Raw genomic sequence first — 21,507 nt, forward strand, 5'->3', positions numbered from 1 at the left:
TATTTATAATAGTCAAAACTGGAAGGAATCCAATTTCTATCAATAGTAGAATGAATAAATTCATAGTGCCAATTAATATAACATTGGTAATAACATTACCAAGCAATAAACTATAATGTGGATAAATCTCACAAACGTAAATGTTAGCAAAAAAATTCAAGTACTTAAAAAGTACATATATTTAATTTTATTAATAAAAAAATCCCCAAACCATCAAACTAATATATAATAAGTTGGTTTAGATATTACCCTGTTGGGAAGTATCGATAGAGATTGGGAGAGGCCAAGTGGGGGGTTTTCTCTCTAGTTGTTAATGTTTTATTTTTTGATCTGGGTTTCCATTGTAAAAATTCGCAGAGCTGTATTCTTATAATTTGAGTACATTTCTATATTTTTAAAACTTTCAAAATAAATATATTGAAGAAGTGGTTTTGAAACAGACAGATTGTTACTATTTTTCTTTTGTCCCTTCTATGCCTCTGAAATAAAAAAAAATAGAAATTCTTACATAAGCTAAGACTTCTGGAAATGCCATTGTTGACACTTTGGAATTAAAAATGCCCTCTGTTTCCTAAGTTATCATTTCTCTTTTACTTTTGTTGAAAATATATGATAAATGAAACAACTAAATAAAAGGTTTAATAATTTCATTCCTAAATCCAACGGATCACCTCATGTTTCCCCACTTTGTAGATATAGTTCCCACTGCAGAACAGTTGAATAGAAGTCTCAAGCTAATGGAGTCAGGCAGTAGTTATTTAAAAGTGTTTGTGGAATCCTAGAGGTTCAATGAAGAAATTTCTTGGGCCCGTAGGCTAAAGGAATTTGAATGGAGATGACAAATGAGGAAGAAAGAGGTTTCAGAATGTAGTGATGGATAAGCATAAACTCGTATATTACCATGTTGAATATCTTTTTTTACAGATTGGTCTTCATTTGAAGTGAATGGAGATTCTGTTACTAAAAGTAGTACATAATAAAACAAGATACTGTCATGATATCTGGAAACAAAATGATATCCAATTTTTAGAACTGGGGAATAAGTTGTGATTTTTCATCCCAGGAACAAGGAGGAGCCTAGAGATTAGAACTGAGAAACCAGAAATCAGAACTAAAAATGATGTTGGCTTGATTTTGAATAATCTGATAAAATGGGAAAGAATAGGAGGGGACTTCAAAAAGTTCATAGAAAAATGGAATTAAAAAATAAAAATAAGAAAAAAGCCCCTTTATTTCTCAACATAGGCTCTGTCAGGGTCAAGATACTTTTATAAGCAATGTACCAGACATTTAGTTCATTCCTAAAGAACTGAGGGTCCTGGGACCCTCGATGCAATCTTTTTAAAAATATTTTATTTTATTGTTAGCTGAAGAAAAATGGGTGCCCTTTACAGATTAAGATTAGGAAAGAAAAAGGAGTCAGGAGAAGCCAAATTAGGACACTAAGATACATGCCTGATGATTTTTCAATTAAAGTGTCACAAAATCACCCTTGCTTGATGAGAGGAATGAGCGGGAGCATTGTCATGGTGGAGAAAGACTCTTCTGGTGAAATTTCCTAGGAATTTTTTTCTGCTGAATCTTTGGCTAGCTTTCTCAAAACACTCTCATACTAAGAAGATACTATTGTTCTTTGGCCCCAGAAAGTCAAGTAGAAAAATGTCTTAAGTGTTCCCCAAAAAACTGTTGCCATGACCTTTGCTCTTGACGGGACCACTTTGCTTTGACTGGACCACTTCCACCTCTCACTAGCCACTGCTTTAATTGTACTTTGTCTTCAGGATAGTACTGGTAAAGTCGTGTTTCATCTCTCTTTACAATTCTTTGAAGAAATGCTTCAGGATCTTGATTCCACTTGTTTAAAATTTCCACTGAACGCTCTGCTCTTGTCTGCAGTTGATCTGGACACAATAGTTTCTGCACCCATCAAGTGGAAGGGTTGCTCAACATGTTCAGTCAGAATTCTGTAAGCTGAAACAATAGAGATATTCTATGTTGTGGGCTATTGTTTCTACTGTTAATTGTAGGTCTTCTTCAATTAAGGCATGAACAAGATTAATTTTTTTTCCTCACAAATTGATGTGGATGGCTTGACACCATGGGCTTCAACGTCAACATCATCTCATCCCTTTTTAAAATGAGTTATCCATTTGTAAATGGCTATTTTCTTTGGGGCATTGTCCCTATAAACTTTTCATAAAGCATCAATGATTTTATTGTTCTTTTACCCAAGCTTCACCATAAATTTGATGTTTGTTCTTGCTTCAATTTTAATAAAATTTATGTTGCTCTGATAGAGGTTCTTTTCAAACTGATGTCGTATCCTTCTTAATGCCTCAAACTAGATCCTGTTCAGACATACCGTAACACGTTAATACAAGTTTATTTTGGTACAAAAAGTTCTTGAAATCCACCTATAATTTTTTGATAATATGCATTTTCTGTGATCTATTTGAAGAACCCTTATATTTAAGATGTTCTAGAACTTACCTAAAACAGCCTTTTATGGCCTCCATAGCCTCCTGTAGTTACTGTCCTATTTCTTTCCTCCTGCCACAACCAATTTTTCTAGAGTTATTTTAACTTTCTCCTGTTTACTTTCCAATCCATTGCAATTTGACTGCTCTCATCATGCCACTGAAATGTCTTTTGGTAAGAACCTTAGAGAGCTCATCTCACTTGCATAACTTAACATTGTTAGCTCATGGTTTCCTTGCTGAAACACTTTAAACACTCTTTTCCACTGACTTTCATGACACTACACTCTTCTAGTTTCCCTCCTCTTTAACTGATCATTCTAGACTCATTTTCAACTCTACTTCCTCTAATTGAATGTTAAATTTTGGACATTCTCAGGGCTCAATCTTTGTTAACTATATTTGCTTTCTGGGGAAATCTCTTCTACTTCGATGTTTGAAATGTGACCCCTATGCCAAATTTACAGTTCAGACCTGTTTTAAATTTCATAGCCATATATTCAACTGATATTTCCTTGTACATGTCTCCGAGTTAGCTCAAATTTGGCATTCTCCCCCAAAATATAACAAACAACAAATCACTTAACAATTTTTCTGTACCTCCAATAATTGGTAACATTGTGCTTCCAGGCATGAAAGCCAGAATTGGCACATTAATATTTCTTAGACCCTAATTAAAAATCAAACAATATTTATTCTAACTTGCAGATAGTTTTAGAAGGGAATATTGTAAATTCCAGATAATTCCCTGGATTTTTACCTCTCTTCATTCCTACAAACATTCTGCTAATCAAAGCCACTATCACTTTGTCCTTGGACTCTTGGATTCTTCCTTGAATTTTGGATTCTGGTAACTGGCTTTGCGTCATAAATTTTGGAATCTCCATAACCTCTTGCCCATAAAAGAAAATAGGCAAATTTTTCTTAAAAAAATATATAATGTTATTATTACCCTGCTGATAACTATTCAATGGATTCCCCAGAGCACTTAGAATAATTTCCCAAGTCCATAACTGGGGTCACAGTCAAAAGGATAACTGCTCATCGCTTTAGCCTTATCTTATGTTACATGTCCCCCTGCCCATGGGATTCCAGTCACGTTAGCCTCTTTCATTTTTCTTACTTACTAAGCTCCTTCCTTGCTCAGACTCCTCAGACAAACTCTTGTTTTCTTATTTCTGTGAGTCTGGGTTTTCTCACTTTCTGACTTCTGTCTTTCATCCCTACCCTGCTTTCTTTCTGGACATTACTAATCATTCTAATGCCACTTCTTAGGGGCAGCCTTCTAAGATTCTTGCAGTATTTGCTCTCATTGCACATTGCATATTTCCTTTGAATAAATTTTCACAATTGTTATTTAAGTGTACATTATTAGTTATTTAATGTCTATATTCCCACCAAATTAAAAATTACTTGAAGGCAGGGTTGTGTCTATTTATTTATTATTATAGCAGTGTTGTGTCTATTTATTTGTTATGATACCAAGTCCTTAGGCCAGAATTCGGCATGTATTGGTTTTTTGATGTATTATTTGTTGAGTGAATCTGTAAGTGAATGAGTTAAGAATAGCCTTTAACTGAGCCACCCTTAGACATTACATTAGATAACTTGTTCTAACCTGTACTTAACTACTAACCAATATTGACCTTGAACAAAAGACTTGAATGATTCAGACCTTCATTTTTCCTCACTTATGAAAAAGGGGGTTAATCTAAATCACTAAAATTGTACCTAATTCTATGACTTTGGGTTTGATTTGTCTAGATGGCTGTGGAAACACATTTTACCAAAAAAGTTACAGTTTATAACAGTTTTCTACTAGAAAGTCACATTATAAAACTATAATAAGTATATTAGATTCAGAGAGTATCTTTCATTTGCTAGACATCATTCTAGTTTAGACTGAATATTCCACTTTGTTATGCTTTGAATGTTTGTCCCCTCCAAAACTCATACTGAAATTTAGTTGCTATTCTAATAGTATTAAAAGGTGGCACCTTAAAGAAGTGTTTAGGTCATCAGTGTGGAGCCCTCATGAATGAATTAATGACATTATCACAAGTTATTTCCCCTGCCTTTGCCCTTCTGCCTTGGGATGAGACAGCAAGAAGAGCCTCACCAGATCTTGGCCTCTTAATGTTGGACTTCCCAGCTTCCAGAACTGTGAGCCAGTAATCATCTGTTTCTTATAAATTACCCAATCTTCGGTATTTAGTTATAGCAGCAAAAATGGACTAAGATACTTTAACATTTTGACTACATTTAGAATATTTTGGAAAACAAAGGGAAAAATATTTTCATAGTAACTACAGCCTGCTGGGTATTACTAAAGAATGGTGTATCCATGTCTTACTCATGGTAGCAGTTAAATAAATTACATTCTTTTAAAAAATGTATTATTTTATTTATTACTTTGATATCTTTAATCTTGTTCTAGTTAGTTTTCTTGGGTACATAAAAGATTAATAAATAGTACTATTAAACTATTTGATCCTAAATCCCTTATAAAATTTAGAAGTGGTGTAAGACATAATATAAAATGCTTAAACCTCAATGTAAAACTGTACAATCCTCCCTGGATTGACTAGCTTCTGGTTTTTAATATCATTAGTAAAATGATCTTCCTCTTACTGAATATTGTGCTCAGTTATCTTTCTTGTATTCCAGAAGAGAATTATTATTCTTTGCAGATTCTCACTCATGCAGACCTGACCATAAGAAGCAAAGAAGTTCACATTTCTTAGCAATTGAAGACCTGTAATACTGACATTCGTGACTTTGAGAATACCATAAAGAATGAGCATATGTTTGAAAGAATTTCAGGAAAACAATAGAACCTTAAAGGTGGCAAGCTATAAATACATGAAAGAACTTTTTTTATAAAAAGAAAAAAAAACACATTAAGAACCTACTCTCTCAAGGGATGTTACATGCATAAAATTTAAATATATTTATAAAGAATTTAAATAAATTTATAGGAGAGAGGAGTGCCTTTTCGGGAAGACCCGGGTTCTGGTACTTGTGAGTCCTTGATAAAAATCACTTAACCGTTATGAAGGACTCAGTTTTTCTCATCTGAAAGGGCATGATTATAATGGTATGTGCTGTTTTTCATAGGTTATTTTAAAGATGAAATCAAATAATGTGTGGGGAAGTGCTAGCATGAAATCTGGCAAACAATAAGCATTCAACAAATTTTTTTAGAAATCTGAGCCTATTTAACATGAAAAGCCCAGGGGAATTATTTAGGGGGATGATTGCAGGGATTGGAAGATAAAAAAATTAGAAAACTATTTGGGAGTTAGAATGGAAATTCCCTTCTACAACTATTTGGGAGTTAGATGTGCTATAGGTCAGGGCTTAATCAGGTGTTTATTGCAAGGGAATGCCACAAGTCTTTGGGAATAATGTCAAGAAATACAAAAATTATCAGGTGTATGAATTCACTTTTATTTGTCACCTGTAGATTCTTAGATAAGAAGGGAAGTAGATTTGAAGTGTACAGTTTATAAACTTATTGTGCAGAATGACTCTAACTAGAGGAGATAGAAAGCAAGTGGAAGTGAGACAATGGCCTCTTTAGTGCCAGCTTCAGCTTGGCAAGGATCTAGGAGACATCTTTGACTTGGTAAAACTTGGATTGTGGTTTTCCTGGTTTTCAAAAATGAGTTATTATAGGAAAGATTTACAAACTTGTGATATTCTCCATAGCTCTAGGCTGAATGAAGTTTTACTCACAGCAACTGCTGGACTATAGATCTTCTCTAGGTGGCTTCATCATTCTCCTCTGTTGTGTTGTTTATGTCCTAAGTATTCAAGGATATGTGTGAGGACCCAGCAAGCCATAGGAAACAGGAAGAAGAAGAGCTCCAAATTCATGTGGAAGTGGAGAGTAAAGCAATGTAATGGTGCCCAAAGCAGAGAAACAGCAGCAGGGAGAAGTCTATGCTGGCAGGAGAAGCTCAGCATTGCCTGGCAGGAAAGAAAATGAGGCCCCACATAATAAAACTCCTGATGAGTAGCGCTGCAGCCATTGTTTCTGGAACAGCCTGTGAACTTGGCTAGGGCAAGAGGAACTGATTTCTGGCTTGTTGATGACACAATAGTTTTCTCATTTTTATTTCTAGTCATAGGTAACTGTATTATAAGCTGAAGTAGAAAGACACAAAGGGAGGCAGCTCTTGTTCTATCAGGATGTGGCTGTTCTCTATCTTTTCTACTTATTCTGAAATCTGTACTTAATTCTACAAACTGAAGCTCAAATTCATTTATTTTCTTATCTTTATAAAGGGCACTCAATCAATAAACAAAGGCTCAAAAGAGCCTGCATGTTTCATATTAAATAATCAATATTCAGTAATACTTTTTAAAAGTCTCCTAGAAGAATAAATCAGCTTCTTTAGCTTTTCGCTCATGACCCCTCTCTTATTGTTATGTAGCCAAATGTGAACCCATCAGTGTTCCCTCCATACTGTGTGGTACCAAAAACAAATCCATGATAAGGATAATATCCTTATCACACCCATGGCCTATGCTGCATGCACTGCAGATAGAACTTACTCATTTCTTCCTGTTGTATGACCACATATTAATCTCCAGATAGCACTGAATCAGGGGTTGCAGATCTACTTTGAACTCAATGTGAGTGTTCTTAGATTTATACCTTACCTTGTACAAGGGCATCTTATGTGTGAGACAAGACTCAACTTTCATCTACTTTGGGCCTTTAGACCATTTTCACCATGTGGTCATAAAACCACCTTTTCCTTTCTTTTAATTTGTGCACTTGGTTTTACTTCCCAAGGATACTTAGCATAATACAAAATTTTCTGTTTTATAACTTCTCTGCATCTTATGATTATTTTGAATTCTAATTCTTAAGTATCTTACCATGATTATTCTGAATTCTGCAAATATAAGAAATATAATCAGTTTCCATTCTACTAGTTCAAAGTCATTATGTGAATTATAATATAAATACTTTTGCGACTATATTATATGTACAATTTCTATAATGAATGGAGACTTTTTTTATTAAGTTACTCTCTGCAGTCAGTCTTCTAGTCTTATATTTTAACGTTCTCCCGTAGAACCTATTTCCCCATTGTGCTTAATGTCCCTCACTTGGTCTGTTTCTAATAACAACTAGTATGCTTCCAATCAGTGTTTTCTCTTTTGTACTTATATTTTATCCTGCCAGAGTCTTCTTTTTTTTAAGACTTAGGTAAACATGTACTGAGGTATAACATGTAGAACAATTGCATATAGCATATATTTATAACTCAATGGATTTTTATAGACTCCACCATGTCCTTGCTTTTTCTTTACTAGGCTTAGAGTCCATGGTCCATCATTATAATCACTCTTTTTCATCACATTCAACTAATTTGCTCCCTCTAGATTTATTGTGTGCACTTGGCAAAACCCCAGTTCTGATTAAATCATGCTCCATTCCTACTCCTTCATAGTAAACCTTGATGACTGTATTACCTTTCAATCCATGACCAGTTCCCTTAGATTAACATTTAGTGCTGGGTGGCAAAAACACCAAATTCTCTTTCCTACTCTTGGGAACAAATATTTTTCTCAGCTGTTTATTAAAAATTCCAACATCTCTTCTCTCGTCCTCATTCTCAGTTAATGATCCTTCTTCCACTTGCTAAAAACATAGAATTTATCAGAATATATTTTCATAAGCTCCTGTCACAGCATTTTCCTACTTGGCAGTATCCTTGCCTCCAGATTGTTCTCTCCCTTTCTTCATGTTACTGTAGAGGGACTGCCCCATGCCCCTATCTAAGTGTGTACTTGTCACTAGATCCTATTGGCTCTCACCTACTTAAGAGAATCTCTGCAGTAACAGTCCCCTCCCAATATCGCATCATGAAAACTCCCATTCATTTTATGTCTTTCTTATAGGCATAAAAAACAAGTTTTCATTATTCCTACTTTAACCATTTAACCCCTTTTAACCCATTCACCCTGCCATGCACTGCCTCTTTTCTCAGATCCTCTTTACAGAAAATCTCTTTGGAAGGGTAGTCTCTATTTTTGTTCTCAGTCTGTCTTTTCCCAGTTATGCCTTGATTGACATAACTTATTGAACACTACTCTTTTGTCAAGGCCATCAGTATCCTCCATATTGCTAAATCCAGTAGTCAGTTCTACGTTTTCATTGCTCTTGATCTATCATCCCTATTTGACAAAAATATTATTCCCTTCTCTATGAAATGCTGACTTCACTTGAATTCCAGGATGCCACACTCCCCTGGTTTTTATTTTATTGATCACACCTATCATATTTTCTAGACCAGTAGTCAGCATACTATTTCTGTAAATGGTTACATAGTAAAATATTTAGGTTTTTTGGACTACCTATGGTTGCTGTTGCATATTCTTTTGTTTTCTTTCTCTTCACAACACTTAATATATGTAAAAACAACATTCTTAGCTTGTGGGCTGCACAAAAACAGACAGCAGACAAGATTGGGCCCACTAGCCATAGTTTGCCAACTCCTCTTCTAGACTTCTAAATTATCAAGTGGTCCCAGATATTAGTCCTTGGATCACTTCTTTGGTATGTATAAAGATCATTCATTCACTTGGTGATATCATCCAAGTTTAAGGCTTTAAATTTCATGTATTTAATGATGGCGTATACCTAAGTAGTATATACTTAGCTCAGGCCCTGCTGAACTCCAGGATCTAACTGCCTACTTGGTATCTCTGTTTGGACTTTCACAGTTAATATGCTTAAAAGTAAAATCCCAATCTTTTCCCCAAATCTGCCTCAACTCCTATATTCCTCATTTCAGTAAATGCAACTCCAGTATCTCAGGCTCAGAAACTGGTGTTGCTGTTGATTTTGTTGTAGTTATCTTATATCTCATATTAAATCCATCATCAAATCCTGTGAGGATGTGGGCATATATATACCTGTATCTATCAATATAGAAATGTGTCATTTTCCTTGACCCACAACACAACCAGGATTTAAGATGCCATCTTATTTTACTTGGCTCATTGCAGTCATATTGTAAAGCAATGCTTCATAAATTATGGCCCATCAAAGGCCTCATGGTCCACAGGAGAGAAAGAGGTTATACCGTAATCTAAATGAACTCTATTACTACACATACAGTTGAGTTTGTTGTTGTTGTTGTTGTTGTAAGACTTTCTTGACACAGGAAGTGGTGCTTTGGTTTACATTTTGACATAAATATCTTACTTGTGAACTAGTATTTTGAGTATTCCTGTCCTAAAGTTCCTTTCTACTTATAGCCTTTCCCGTATTTTATTCTTTTTTTTTTTTTTTACAGTTTCAAATTTTATTTTGTTATTTATTTTTGTTTAAAAATTTTTTAATTGACAAATAATTGCATATATTTATGGAGTACAATGTGATGTTTTGTTCTGTGAATAGGGTAGAAAGACTCAATCAAGCTAATATACCTATCACCTCACCAACTTACCATTTTTTTTTGCTGTGAGAATATTTAACAATCTATTCTTTTAGTAATTTTGAAATATACAATACCTGATATCAACTCTGGTCACCATGCAGGGCAATAGTGCAGTAGATCCATAAAATGTATTCCTCCAGTCTGAGACTTTGTACACTTTGATCAACACCTTCCCTTTTCCCAACTCCTCCTCAACCCAGCTTTCTACTCTCTGTTTTTATGAGATTGACTTTTTAGATTCCATGTGTGAGATTACACAGTATTTATTTGTCTTTCTTTGTCTGGTTTATTTTGCATAGCAAAATCTCCTTCAGTTCCATCCATGTTGTCACAAATAACAGGATTTCCTTCTTTTTAGGGCAGTATAATATTTCACTGTGTTTATATATCACATTCTCTTTATCTATTTTTTTAATTGGTAAATACTTACATTGTTTCCATATCTTTGCTATTGTGAATAAAATGCTGAAATAAATATGGGAGTGAAGATATGAACATACCAACTTCAGTTTATTTGAATATACACCCAGAGGTGGGATTACAGAATCATATGGTAATTCTGTAATTTTGAAGAACCTCTATATTATGTTCCAAAATGGCTGTAGCAATATACATTCCCACCAGCAGTGTACAAGGGTTCCCCTTTCTCCACATCTCTGCCAATACTTGTTATCATTTGTATTCTTGATAGTAGCCATTCTAAGTGGAATGAGGTGATATTTCATTGTAGTTTTAATTTGGGTTGCTTACATTTCTTACATATTTTGGAAATTATCCCCTTATTAGATGTATGGTTTACAAATATGTTCTCTCAATACATGGGCTGTCTCTTCACTCTGTTGTTTCTTTTGCTGTGCAGAGGCTTTTTGGTGTGATGCAATCCCATTTGTCCATACTTGCTTATGTTGCCTGTACTTTTGGGGTCAAATCCAAAAAACATTGCCCAGACCAATGTCATGGAGATTTTTCCCTATATTTTCTTCTAGTAGCTTTATAGTTTCAGTTCATACATAGTAGTCTTTTGTCAAATTTTTAGTTAATTTTTGTATATTATGTGATATGTGTCTAATTGTATTTTATTTGCATGTGGATGTCCAGCTTTCCCAATGTCATTTATTAAAGAGACTTTGTTTAGTAAACTGTTGATTGATGTGTCTGTTTTCATGGCAATTGATATAATTTGGATCTATGTCCCTGCCAAAATCTCATGTCAAACTGTAGTCCCTTATGTCAGAGGTGGGCCTGGTGGGAGGTGATTGGATCATGGGGGTGGTTTCTTATGAATGGTTTAGCATCATCCTTCTAGCTGCTGTTCTCATGATAGTGAGTTCTCACGATATTTGGTTGTTTAAAAGTGTGTAGCACCTACCTGCTCTCTGTCTTGCTCCTGCTCTGACCATGTAAGACGTGTCTGCTTCCCTTTGCCTTGGGCTATGATTGTAGATTTCCTGAGGGCTCCCCAGAAGCAGAAGCTGCCATGCTTCCTGTACAGCCTTCAGAACCATGAACCAATTAAACCTCTTTTCTTTATAAATTACCCAGTCTCAGGTACTTATAGCAGTATGAGAACAGACTAATACACTAATACCATACCGTTTTGCTTAAAATAGCTTTATACTATATTTTGAAATCAGGGAGTGGGATGCCTCCAGCTTTGTCCTTTTTGCTCAAAATTGCTTGGATTATTTGGAGTCTTTTCTGGTTCATTACAAATTTAGGACTTTTAAAAATTTCTATAAAAATTCACATTAAAGTTTTGATAGAAATTGAATTATATTTGTGGATCCTTTGGGGTAGTATGGACGCTTAACCAACTTCAATTCTTTCAATCTGTGAACATGGAATAGCTTTCTGTTTATTTATGTCTTTTTCAATTTCTTTTATCAATATTTTATAGTTTTCAGTGTATAGATCTTTCACTTTATTAAAGTTAGTCCTAAATATTTCATTTTTGATGCTATTGTAAATTAAATTGTTTTTAAATTTCCTTTTCAGATAATTTGTTGTTAGTGTATAAAAAGTGCTACTGATTTTTGTATGTTTATTTTATAACCTACAAATTTACTGAATTTGGTTTTCTGTTTTAATAGGTTTTTGAGGAGTCCTTACGGTCTTCTATATATAAGATCAGATCATCACCAACAGACCGTTTCACTTCTTTTTTTTCCACTTTGGATATTTTTCATTTCTTTTTTTTCTTTTCTTTTTTTTTGCCTTGTTGCTTTCTCTAGGACCTCCAGTACTACATTGAATGGAAGTGGTGAGTGGGAATCTTTCTCTTATTTCTGATATTAGAGAAAAAGTTTTCAACCTTTCAACATTGAGAATATTAGTTGTGGACTTGTCTTATAGAGCCTTATTATGTTAAGGTAAATTCCTTCTCTACCTTTTTTTAAAGAGTTTTGATCATGAATGCATTTTGAATTTTGTCAAATACTTTTTTGCATCTCTCGAGATGATCATGTGGTTTTAGTCCTTCATTTTGTTACTACGGTGTATCACATTTATTGATTTGCATATGTTGAACCATCTTGCATCCCTGGAGAAAATCCCACTTGATTACAGTGAATGATCATTTTTTTTTTTTTTTTTTTTTTTTTAGATAGAGACTTGCTCTGTCGCCCAGGCTGGAGTGCAGTGGCATGTTCTTGGCTCACTGCAACCTCTGTCTCCTGGGGTCAGGCTATTCTCCTGCCTCAGCCTCCCATGTAGTAGGGACTACAGGTATGTACCACCATGCCCAGCTAATTTTTTGTATTTTTAGTAGAGATGAGGTTTCACCGTGTTAGCCAGGATGATCTCAATTTCCTGATCTCGTGATCCGCCCACCTTGGCCTTGGATTACAGGCCTGAGCCTCTGCACCTGGCCCAGTGAGTGATCATTTTAATGTGCTGTTGAATTTGTTCTGCTAGGATTTTGTTGAGGACTTTTACATCTGTGTTTGTTAGATATATTGGCTTTCAATATTCTTTTCTTGTAGTGTCCTTGTCTGGCTTTTGTATTCAAGTAATGTTGGCTTCGTAAAATGAGTTTGGAAGTATTCCCTTCTCTTCAATATTTGGAAGAATTTGAGAAGGATTGGTATTAGTTTGGATTAAACATTTGGTAGATTTCAGCAGTAAAGCCATCAGGTCCTGAGCTTTTCTTTGAAGGGAGACTTTGATTACTGATGTAATCTCCTTACTTATTATTTGTCTGTTCAGATTTTCTATTTCTTCCTGATTCAGTGGTAGGTTGCATTTTCTAGGAATTCATCCATTTATTTTAGGTTATCCAATTTGGTGATGTATAGTTGTTCATAATAGTTTCTTATGATACCTTATTTTTCTGTGGTGTCAGTTGTTATGATACCTTGTTTTTCTGTGGTATCAGTTGTAATGTTTTCCATTTTATTTTAAATTTTGCTTATTTGTGTTCTCTTTCTTTTTGTTAGTGTAGCTAAAGATTTGTTGGTTTTGTCTTTTCAAAAAAACAGTTTTTGTTGATATTGTCTATATTTCTATATTTTCTAGCTCTATTTTGTTTAATTCTGCTCTGATCTTTGTTATTGCATTTCTTCTGCTAAGTTTGGGCTTACTTTGTTCCTTGAGGTGTAATGTAAAGTTATTTTTCAAGGTTTTTTTTTCTTTTAATGTAGGTGTGTGTATTGCTACAAATATCCCTTTTTGGTTTTCTTTTGCTGCGTCCCATAAGCTTTGGTATGTTTTGCTTCCATTTTTGTTTGTATCTACATATTCTTAAAGTTCTCTTGTAATTTCTCCTTTGAGCCCATGGTTGTTCAGGAGCATTATTTAATTTCCCCACATTTGCAAGTTTTTCAACATTTTTCCTATTGCTAATGTCTGTTTCATTCCATTGTGGTCAGAAAAAGTACTCAATATGATTTCAATCTTCTTAAATTTTTTAAGACTTGTTTTGTGGCCTAATATATTGTCTACCCTGGAGAATGTTCCATGTACGCTTGGGAAGAATATGTATTCTCTTGGATATTTCATTCTTGTTATAGCAGTCTAAGCAGCCATTTTAAAAACATGTAGTAGATCACGTCAAAATATCCCAATGGTTTTAAATCTCACTTAAAGTACAATCCAGTCCTTAAATGACCTTCATGATTTATATATTCCATCTTTCCTATTTCCTCTCTGAATTTCATTCTTTTTCTCTGCCTCTTGCTCACTGCATTCTAGCTGAATGGGTCAATGTTTTCCTGAAACATGCCAGGGAAGCTCTCTCTCTTGGGCTTTTGCATTTACTGTTTCCTCTTCCTGGCATATGTTCTCCAAGATAGCTGTAGGTCTCACTTTCTTATGTCTTTTGGATCTTTGCTCAGATGTTACCAAAGTTATCAACATAGTCTTCCACCATCACTCTATTTAATTTTTCACTCTTATCTTTAGCAATCTCTATCCCCATTTCTTGTATAATTTTCCTATATGTTTTCCTACATACATATTTATTATTTATTCAATAAGGCATTCCCAGTGTTTAGAACAATGCGTGATAAATAGTAGGTGCTAAAAAGATATCAGTTGAACCAGTTAATGAACAGGTTATATTACAAGCTCTTATTATAGCACTTATAGTAGTATAATATTTTTACATGTCTAATTTTTACAGTGTAAATTACTCAACAGGAGAGACCTTTATTTATTTTTATAGCAATAGTTCTTAGCACAGGGTCTGTAGGAAAGAATGCAGAGGCATTCAGGAAATAGTTATTAAATGCAAGACCCCACAGGGTTTTTACCTGCATTTTGAAATTTATATGATCAGATGGTGATATTTTATTATAAATAAATAAGATATACTGTCAAAGTTTTCTAAAAACTTGAAAAACAGAATTCATGTACACAAAAATATATCAAATGGAATTTATTTTTATATTAAATAACAAGTGCAAACTTTGATAGCACATCGTTGTTGTATTAAGTTGTGTAATTTAGGATGCAATTTGATATTTAAAGGACATGAAATTATCACCCCGAGGAAAATTACCACACCTAATTTCCTATTATCTGTGACATTACAGAAACTTTTAATGGCCAGTTGATTTCAAAACCCTCTCTGATACTTATTTTGGAATCAGGAGACTTTTTAGACAAAATAAGTATTATCACTGGTATCAACTTTTGTGGGTTTTTTAAAAGCAGACTTTTATTAACTTTTCTTATTTATTAAAAATAGTTCTCACACTCTCATGGGCTTTAAAACTGGTAACCATACCAGGTTGATGGTTAAAGATGAAGAAAAATCCCCTATGAATCTGGGAAGGGGAAGGGATAGTATAGTTGTCCCTCTGTATCCATGGGGCATTGGTTCCAGGAACCCCTGTGGATATCAAAATCTACAGATGCTCAAGTTCCTTATATAAAATGTTGTATTTGTGTATTACCTATGCACATCTTCCAATATACCTTAATCTCTGGATTATATATAATACCTAATATAATGTAAATGCTATGTAAACACTTGTTATACTGTATCATTTAGGGAATAATGACAAGGAGAAAAGTCTGTACATGTTTACTACAGATAATTATCCTTATTTTTTTCCCCAAATATATTCAATCCATGATTGGTTGAATCCAGGAATGCAGAACTCATGGATACTGAGGGACAACTATTATCCTTATAAAATATGTCTGAAGACTTCTCCATAAAAAATGCCCACTCTCCAGGGAAAATGATTTTGCTAAAGATTTATCCCAGTTTAGGGAGGGATTTCCTTCCATTCCAGGAACTTCCAGCCTTCCTTTTTCACCTGAGGCAGGAAGAAAGAAATGTAGTAAACGGGAGTTAGAAATTAAAAAAAAAAATCCTAGAAACATTGTAGTCAGAGATAGAAGTAGGAGGCAAGTGGAAAATCTATTCTACTGGAGAAACATCGTTAAGGTCAAAGCTCCAAGGCACAGATTCACAAAAATACTGATGTAAGGGTATAAGATTGCTACTACATACCAACAACAATGTACTACAACAGTGGATAACATCTGAAAAAGCTGAGAAATACAGACTTTCCCACAAGAGAGTGACTTAAGGAAGCCTGAAGTCAAGCGGAGACAAAACAAAGGCACTAGAGGAATTTGAAGACTCTGGCACTTACAGCTATAGCAAACATTAAACACAGCCCAACTCCTACCAGGTTAACATAATCCCTCACGTGAAAGATCACTTTACTTCAGCTCCTATTACTCATTCCAACATGTATGGTTTTCAACAACGGCAAAATATTTTAATGCATTCCAAAAGACAATTAAAAACACAGCCTTAAGAGACAAAGCCATCATCAGAACCAGATATAGATAGGATACAGATGTTGGAAGACAGGCAATTTAAAATAATGATGTATTTAATATGTTAAGGGTTCTAATAGAAAAAGCAGACAGCATGCAGGAAGAGGTTGGTAGTGAAAACAGAGTGAGGGAAACTCTAAAAAGAATCAAAAGGAAGTGCTTCAAACCACAAACAGGGTAAACAAAATGAAGAATCCCATTGGTTGGTTGATCATAGTCCAGAAAATGATTAAGGGAATAATCAGTAACTTGAAGATAGGGCAAATAGAAACACCCCTAGCTGTGAAGCCACGAGAAATAGAATGAATAAAACAGAGCAGAATATCAAGAACAATGGGCAATATCAAAAGATATAGCATGATCATAATTGAAATATCAGAAGGAGGAAAAAGAGAAGAGGAAGGACAAAAAATATTTGGAGCTATAATGCCTGAGAACTTTCCAAAATGACTAATAGATACCAAACTAAAGATTCTAGAAGTTCAGAGAGCACCAAACAGGATAAATACCAAAGAAAGTCATACCTGGACATATCATATTCAAACTACAGAAAACCAAGTTAAAAGGAGGAAATCTTGATGATGTCATAATGTTGGTGGTGAATCTTATCTATGAAAAACATGGATTTCTTATTAGAAATCATGAAGAAGAATAGAGTGGAGTGAAATATTTAAAGTCTTGAAAGAAGAAGTTCACCCACCTAAAATTCTGCATCTCCTGAAATTATCCTCCAAAATGGAAGTGAAATAAAGACTTTTCCTTGACAAACAAAATCTGAGGGAATTCATCCCTAGCAGAAAACCCTGAAAGATAGGTTAGAATAAGTTATTCATGGAGAAGAAAAATGATATGGATCTAGAAGAAGGAAGCATGACAAAGAAAGAATAATGGCAAAACAAAACATTTCACTTATTCTTAACTGCTCTAAAGAAAACTGTTGAAAGTAATCATAGTAATGTCGTATTGTGTGCTAAAGCATGTGAATAAGTGAAATGAGTGGCAGCAATGTCACAAGGGATGGGAGAGAGCATCTATGCTACAAGTAAAGTGGTATAATGTTAGTTGAAGGTGAATTTGATGAATTAAAAATTCATATTGTAAACTGTAAGGAAATTATTCAGAAATTTTCAAAAAGAATTATAATTCATATACACATACTAATTGAATATTCAACTAAATGTTCAATCAAACCAAACTAAATTGGATAAGAGAGGAAAAAAAAAGAACAAATGCAACCAGTAGAAAATAGTTACAAACATGACAAATATTAATTCAAATATGTCAACAATCGCTTTCAGTATGGATGGTCTAAAGGCAGATTTTAAACATGGATATAAGAAAAGACCAAGTACATATTATTTAAAAGAAACCTACTTAAGATTATAGCGATTCAGATGGTTAAAAAAAAAAGAGATGGAGAAAGGTATATCATGCTAACACTAATCGAAAGAAAGTTGGAGTAGCTATATAAATTTCAGACAAAGCCTATTTCAGAAAAAGAAAGATTATCAGGAAGAGAGGCATTATAATAATAAGCGGTCAATTTTACAAGAAGACATAATAATCCTAGCTGTTTGCACCTAACAATGCATCATCAAAATACGTGGGGGCAAAAACTGTAGACTAAAAGAAGAAATAGACAAACCCACTAGTATAGTTGGAGATTTCAACACCCCATTGTCAATGATTGATAGATCAGGCAGGCAGAAAGTCAGGAAGCATATAGAGACATAAAGCATCAGTCAACTTGCTTCAGTTGGCATCTGTAAAATACTCCACTCAACAAAAGTAGAATACACATACTTCTGAAGCTTGTGTAGGACATTCACAAAGATAGAGTACATTCTGGGCTATAAATACACCTTAGTAAATTTTTTAAAATGGAAATAATCTCAGTCCACATTAAAGTTATATTAGAAACCAAAACAGAAGATACTTGAAGAATTCACAAATCCTTGGAGGTTAAACAGTACACTTCTAAACACCTGAGTCAAATAAGATGTCTCAAATGAAATTAAAAATAAATGTAAAAGAAAATACAACTTAAATTTTGTGGAAATTGAGAAATCAAGTTCTTACAGAAAAAGTTGTAGCTTTAAATGCATGTTAGAAAAAGAAATCTAAACTCAATAACCTAAGCTTTCACTTTAAGAGACCAAAGAAAGTAATACAAATTAAGCATAAAGTAAACATAAGAAAACAAAACAAAATAAACATTTGGGAGAAAGCATGATATCAATAAGCAGTTGTCCCAGGTGACTGCTTTGATAAAAACTGGAGTTGTCACAGTAGATATGAAGCAGCTCTTTGGCATGACAAAACATTTGAACTATTGTAGGTGTTATTTTTAGTGTTAGTTTAAGCATTTTTCTATTATTGGTGCCTTTGCACAAATTGAAAAAACTCTATGTATCTTTTGCTTATCCTTAGAGCCTGTGAGATAATATACACAAGACATCTTTTCCTTGTGATTTTTCTTCCATTCAGATTTAACATTACCTTCACACTTTCTATGACTCATAAAATAGTAGAGGACACAGAACTACAAATGAATGATGCTAGGGTCATTAGGACATGAAGAATTAATGACTAATCCTGACAGGAGGAATTGGGGAGTGTTTTTCCAAAAAGGCACAGTGTGTGTTATGTCCTGAATCACCATTCAGGCACTTTATAATATCACTCTAACACTGAGTATGGTGGAGGGAAGGATAGAGCACATGTAGTTTGTAAAGACGAAGTTAGACTGTAGTAGGTTAGATTAATGTTGTGAAAGACTTTGTATATATCACAGTAAGGAGCTTGGAATTAATCCTACAGGTAATGGGAGTGTTAATGAAAGCAAAGTTGAATAAATAAACTTTGAAAAGAGAGCCAGAGTTGGACCATAGAAACAACTGGAATTAGGGTCATCATCTTTGATACTTTCTCTTGTTTTCTTGGGTTCTAGTCTCTCGCATAACAAACTAGTAAGCTCCACAAGTTGAGGAATTTGTTGGCTGATGGCTCTATGTTAGAGCTGCAATAATGTTCTTTCTCAGTTCCAGCTAGGAGAATGCTGAAGAGGAATCTAATTGGCTTCCCAGAGATCAGCCCTTTGTCATCATTGTAGCCGGGGAGATGGGGTAATATAATAACATGGTGGCCCAACCACTACCATATGGCTGACAAATGAGTGAGAAGCAGTTCACCCAAAGAAGATTCAGCAGAAGGCAGGGAACTGGGTGGAGAAACAACAGGAGTCAATGGAAGAGATTATGCAGAATTTTATACTTTATAATTGTTCGGAATTTGGAAGATTGGTGGAAAACAATAAAAATCACATGACAATCTCAAAATTAAAAAAAGATAGGGAACTCATGAAAATCTCAATGCCTGTTATATCTAAAGTCTTTTCTTTGCACTAAGTAGCTAGGGATAGTTACTTAGGCATAAATTCTCAGTTGTCTTGTTTATGTTCCTGTTAACCTGGCCAGGATACACTGGACTGAGAAATATGAATTCTAAGCATCAGCAATTACTTACAGGCTAGAAATAGGGAATCCGGACTCTCTAAGATGTAGTCTACTTATAGAGAAAAACCTTGTTGGATGCTAACTAAGTAACTAGTCAGATATTAAGAGTTCTGAATGTGAGACCAATAAACACAGAGGTAGTAAAAGATGAAGTGATATGCTTAAAATGGAGTGAGAAGTAGATGAGAAACGCTGAGTTAGAATGTGTTACTGACATATTAGAGTATGACACCTGTTTCTGAGAGATTTTCAAGATGATCAAATTGCATAAGTGGCTTGTTGCAGATTGCACTCCATGGGAAGCAGACTCTGAAACAGAGATTAGGGTGCCGGACATTTATTATGGAGTCCTCTTTAGAATGTGGGTAGGAAGGGTGGGAAGCAGGATAGGGCAGAGGGAGAAGTTGAGCTATGATGGAATTCCAAGGAAGTCTTCAGACAACCCCATGAAGAGATCTAAAACTGAGATAGCCTTGCAGTTTTCCTAACGTGGGGCAAGAGGGTCAGACTTGACACCCACATGATGATTAATCATTTGATCAGGGCTGCCTGATCCATCCATCTGAAAGCTGTAGGCCAACTTCCAGCAGCACTCCCAGGAGCCAGGGGAATGTCCTCCTTCCTTAAGAAGAATCTAGGTGACATACCACCTAGGGGTGTAAAAAATTGCCTACTTCATAAAGTGGTCAGTAAGATTGAGTCAATGTGTAAATAGCACTTGAAACAGCATCTGACACGTAGTAAACATTGTATAATTATTGCTGCTATTTTTCTTATTAATAATTGAATAGAGAACATTAATAAGGCACTGACAGGTTGGTTTTGACATGTTTATGTTAGTGGTTTCATCAAATGTTTTTCGTAATAGCATCCAAAAAGTAATATTTAACAAATTGAAATGTTTCCTTCATTTCATGTGGTAAAATAATACACAGAAGAAAAATATAAGTGTTACCCTAATCTGTTTGAATATCTCTTGATTCAGATTTAAATCATAGAGTTGGTCTCAGCTGCTCCAAGTTCTCCTGTCCAGATCCACTATCCTGAACTCAGCTCTTATGGGTTCCATTGTTGTAGTCTAAGAGGCTTGTCAGCATATAGCTTAATATTGATTCACAGTTGGATTCCTTTCAATTTTGGCTTCTCTTTACCTGGATCATGGTTATGAACTTGGTCAGGCTCCAGATGCTATTCTGAAACATAATGGGAGGGTCATGCAGGAGGAGAGAGGCAGCGTGTGTTGGGTATGCATGAATAATTTGCACCATCATATTTTACAACTCTCGAATCCAAGGCAGAAGCACAGGCCAGACGGTCTGAGTTCAGGCTCCTGGTTTTTTTTTCATCTTGGACGGCATTCCAACCAGACCTAACAATGCTCAGAGTCATGTAGAGATGAACTTGCTTAGTTCCCTGGAAGATTTTTCAAATAATTTATCTTATTCTTAGAGATATCCCTTTGTGTCATGCAATTATATGTAAATTATAGAATCATAGCATCTATCTGTATATACACACCCTTTTCTATATGGTGTAAACAATGGTGGATGGCAATAGGAAAAAGGCAGAAGAGTTGCTGACTCTTAAAGTCCTCTTCATTTTCAACTTTTCAAGTTCTTTGTCTATGAAAAATACTTTTATAAGAGTGACTATCAGTGCTGGCTGGACATAGGGATCACCCATGGAGTTCTTAAATAGGAGAGACTGTACTGTGCATACTGAATAAATATCTCTTAAGATAGGGTTTGGCATCTCTAT

This window comes from Pongo abelii, chromosome 9, assembly GCF_028885655.2.
Source record: "Pongo abelii isolate AG06213 chromosome 9, NHGRI_mPonAbe1-v2.0_pri, whole genome shotgun sequence".
Taxonomy (NCBI): domain Eukaryota; kingdom Metazoa; phylum Chordata; class Mammalia; order Primates; family Hominidae; genus Pongo; species Pongo abelii.